General features: G+C 45.5%; 1 protein-coding gene across 2 annotated transcripts in view; it reads right to left on the bottom strand.

Moving 5' to 3' along the window:
* The window catches only part of acer2 (alkaline ceramidase 2), a 15,347-nt gene that overhangs the window by 6,073 nt on the left and 4,274 nt on the right, over positions 1 to 5,000 (bottom strand). The window lies entirely within an intron of this gene.

Here is a 5,000-nt window from a genome sequence, read left to right on the forward strand (position 1 = left end):
TCACAGAGTCACATGACAACACAGCAGCATAACAACAGAACACCTAAGAGACAGAAAGCCAGAAGGGTGACCTACAGCAGAGGTCTTTCTCTCTCTCACTCTCACACACACACACACACACACACACACACACACACACACACACACCCTGCTCTGTGGATGAGCCTCCACTGCCAATCATCCATATGCTGACCTCCGAGACCCTCTGAAATCTGTCCCAAACATTTCTGACCACCTCCACGCTGTGTCCCCTCTCAGTATAGTCTGATGATTGACCTTCAGGTTCTTGAAAAGCAGTTTAAGATCATCTCTCCCCCACTGTAAGGAGTTTAAACCCATCTCTTCCCCCACCTTAAGGAGTTTAAAACCATCTCTCCCCCCACCGTAAGGAGTTTAAAACCATCTCTCCCTCCATCTTAAGGAGTTTAAAACCATCTCTCCCTCCACCGTAAATCCCCTGGCAACAAAGGTGGTCCTCCGCCATCCCACTGACCAACAATGAACCCTTGGCTTCAAGCCCAGTTAACCCAAGCTGATGAGGCTCCCTCAGACACCGCTACAGCCCCAGAAAGAGTTAAAAAACATTTTGTTGTCCTGAAATAAAAACAGTTACGTCATCAGCATAGGCAGAAACACAATAGGATGGCCCAGCACAAACCGCAGTAACTGAAACTCCTTTTCGCCCTTCCCTATCAGCTAGAGAGAGAGAGAGAGAGGGAGGGAGAGAGAGACAGCGAGAGAGAGAGAGAGTGAGAGTGAGAGAGTGTGAGAGGGAGAGAGAGCGTGAGTCCTGAAGTCTTGTTATAAAGTAATACCACTATAAAGCAGAGAGAGAGAGAGAGAGAGAGAGAGAGAGAGAGAGAGAGAGAGAGAGAGAGAGACAGCGGGAGAGAGAGATAGAGAGAGAGAGAGCGTGAGTCCTGAAGTCTTGTTATAAAGTAATACCACTATAAAGCAGAGAGGGTCCCATTAAGAGTATTTAATTGCCTACACTGACTCAGCTCCACTGCGTCTGGGTGAAATATGCATCTATTGAAATATGAGCCAATGAATGATGTAACATAGCTGGATGCAATTATGTGTTCCTCAGTATGCCATGCTATTACACCATACACCCCTTGCAGAGATCTTGATGTCTTGTGACCAATCAGTGACCAGAGATGGCCTTATATCCCCCCCCCCACTCTTCCCTCAGTGAAGCTTCTGATTGGTTGGCCACAGGACAAGGGCAAGGGCAGCTACTTAACAGGCCAGAGGACAGTAAATCACTCCACAGTTTGACCCAGGCTACGGTGTGCAGCATGCAGAGTTTATACACTTTACACACACACACACACACACACACACACACACACACACACACACACACGCACACGCACACGCACACACACACACACTCTCGACAGCTTGCACAGGCTAGTGTGTTGGTGTGGAATGGAAGGGCATTTAAGCTTGAATATTAATCCTTGTAAGAGCAGGGAGAAAGAAAAACATACAGACACACACACACACAGGCTGTGCAGTTGGGTCTGTGCAAAAAAGCATTCAAAGACACAAACCAGTTCTATCCAGCTTAAGTCAGCCATCAGCAGGATCTGTGTGTGTGTTTGTGTGTGTGTGTTTGTGTGTGTGTGGGTGTTTGTGTGTGTGTGTGTGAGTCCACCTGCAAAGCCGAGCAGGTGTGCAAGTGGCATTGTAGGTACTGGACAGACACAGTCTTTGCATAAACACGTCTCCAAACTCACTGCGCGCACACACACACACACACACACACACACACACACACACACACACAGCTGCAAATGCTCCCACGTGCAATACCTCACAAACTGGTTTATTAATACACACTCCTACACTCTCCCTCTTAACATGCCTCCGCACACAAATACTTACACCATCCATAACACACACTCCTGTGAGTTGTCATGTACACACACATGCCTTCACGTTCACACACTCTTGCTCGTGCAGTGATTTCCAGGAGAAACACTGCTGTTGTTGCTTGCTGCATGTGATTGGCAGATTTCAGTATCCATTAAGACTTGCAAATTAGACCGGACTGAGTTTAGAGGGGGGGTGAAGAGAGGGAGAGAGAGAGAGAGAGATGAAGAGAGCGAGAGATAAAGAGAGAGAGGAGAGAGAGGGAGGAAGAGAGAGAGAGAGAGAGAGAGAGGGAGAGAGAGATGAAGAGAGCGAGAGAGAGAGATAAAGAGAGAGAGGAGAGAAAGGGGAGGAAGAGAGAGAGAGAGAGGGAGGAAGAGAGGGAGAGAGAGATGAAGAGCGAGAAAGAGAGATAAAGAGAGATAGGAAGAGAGGGAGAGAGAGATGAAGAGAGCGAGAGAGAGAGAGGGAGAGAAACAGAGAGGGAAAGAGAGGGAGAGAGAGAGGAACAGGGAAACAGAGAAGGAAAGAGAGAGAGAGAGAAGGAACAGAGACAAAAAAAGGAAAAGGAGTACAAGAAGGATGATGCTGTATCTTTCATATGCCCCAGGGAGAGAATACTGCACAGCCAATGAATCCCAGGAACGCCAGAGGGAACACACACACACACACACACACACACACACACACACACACACACACACACACGTTGACGGACAGGCCTGCAGTTCATTAACACCAGAGGAGAGTGCATGGCGTGAGTGGACGGATCAACGAGAGATCCGTGTGTGTGTGTGTGTGTGTGTGTGTGTGTGTGTGTGTGTGTTTGCGTGCACGCTTCCAACGCCAACAAGCCTCCCACTGGGGCTCTATGCACACGGATCCGTCCTTACCCATAATGCCTCACGGAATTGTTACCCACAATTCCCTCACAGAATCATGTCATATTCTATTCCGGAACATGACCTTATGGCTGCATCAGCTCAGGGTTTACGTAAGGCAGACAAACAAACAAGGAGGTGAATGTTTGTGCGATGAAGTGCCGAGTCCTCTGACACGATTACAGCTCTTCACAAATGATTAACCTGCCGTCAGATTCCCACACAGGTCAACAAAACTGACCAGTACCAAAGCCATTTGACCTAATATGACCGGAGACTGAGATTTTCTTGAGCAACATCAGGTCACCAGTTTATTGTGCCGTTGGTTCCTGTTGGAACTTAGCTAAGCTGTAATGACATTAAGTAATGTTATCGCTAGCTAGCTAATGATAATAAGGTTACAGTAGGTTACTGTTACGGAGTACCTTGATACCGTTATTTGTTTTAATCGGTTGATAATGGTGATAATCACTGTGTGGGTAACTCACTGAGTACCTTGATACCGTTATTTGTTTTAATCGGTTGATAATAGGGATGCACGATAATATGGGCACGACATCGGTATCTGCAGATAAAAGCTTCAAAACTTAATTATCGGCATCTGCAGATATGAACATTTCTGCCGATGTACCTGGCCGATAAAGTGACGTTCAAATTATGCGCACGCGAAGCAAATGTTTTGGTTACTATGAGCGCCAACAACGTAATTCAACACGTCGGCTGTGTGGCAGTACTTCACAGTATCAGAGGATGTTGACATGCTATTTGTCAGGAAACTTTTCAGGAGATGGAAGAGGAGACGACAGCTTGGCCGTAACGTAGGTTACATGCATAGATGCAGACCACCCGCGTGCAACGCTTTGCAACATTACCTGTTGCGCGCTAATAGTTAATAAGTTGCTAGTTAGCTAGACAACACTAGCTAGTTAGCTTGCATGCTACGTGACACCAGCGAAGTTGATGATCTCATTTGAAGGGATGTGAAACGTTATGTCACGAGCCCACGCTATCTGTACATGGCTTACTTTTGCATATATGGAATTTATATAGCTAACTTGGCAATAACCTTACATAGATTAGTCTAGAAATCCTAGAAGGGATGTTATTAAACTGTAAGTCAGTTAACCAACGTTAGCTTTCCAAGTTAGCCAAGTTGCATTTCCAGAGTGTAGTTGTTCAAGTTGGTACTGTTCAAGTATGAAAATTGTGACGTGAAAATATAAATAAATCTGCCATATTTGAAATAATTTCAATAGTTTCATGAGTGAATGTCTATTTCTAAAATGATACAAATCAAGTTTTTAAATGTCCTGTATCTACAGCAATACCCTATCATAATAACAGATTATTCTAGTACATGGGAGACTTTTCAATAATTAAAAAGCAGAGGTGTATATATCGGTATCGGCATCGGCAATCGGCCAAAATGAGCTTGTAAATATCGGCATATCGGATATCGGCTAAAATTCAATATTGTGCATCCCTAGTTGATAATGGTGATAATCACTGTGTGGGTAACACAATAGTGTCATTTTGGCAAGCTATGGCTAGCCAGTTATGGGCTCTTCCACAACGTTTAGTCCAAGCTATGGCTAGCCAGCAATGGGCTCTTCCACAGCGTTTAGTCCAAGCTATGGCTAGCCAGCAATGGGCTCTTCCACAGCGTTTAGTCCATGGTCGGCATCACTCCCCTTCAAACTTGAGGGATACCTGCTTTCTATACACTTTTCAAGGTTTTTGCCTGGTTTCGGGAATGGAATAAACTGTTTGTTATTCCCGAGTCTGTCTAGGTACCAGTATCACATGTTCCCGAATTACATCGTTCAGCATTTTAACAAATAATTTGAAAATGATGGAGATACTACTGTGATGCCAATTGTTTGTCGGGCAACAAAACCAACAGATGATAATATTGGCCTTATGATTGGTCAGACTGCCAGTCAATCAAGCTCCAGGCGAAGGGTTATTTACGACAAGGCCTGCTAGGACAAGTAGATCCCATGTGCGTGAGCTGAGTATGGTATTAATCAGGGTGTGTTAGGCCTGGAGGAGAAGCCTTTTGTTCTGAAGCCCTTCATGGAAAAGATATGCATTATAAATGCATGGGTGCTCTCTACTGGAGGAGTGTGTGTGTGTGTGTGTGTGTGTGTGTGTGTGTGTGTGTGTGTGTGTTCTCTCTACTGGGGGAGTGTGTGATAGAAATCTATCTACAGCCAGGGAGCGGACGGTGACAGGGGC

Source organism: Clupea harengus, chromosome 18 (genome assembly GCF_900700415.2).
Source record: "Clupea harengus chromosome 18, Ch_v2.0.2, whole genome shotgun sequence".
Classification (NCBI taxonomy): domain Eukaryota; kingdom Metazoa; phylum Chordata; class Actinopteri; order Clupeiformes; family Clupeidae; genus Clupea; species Clupea harengus.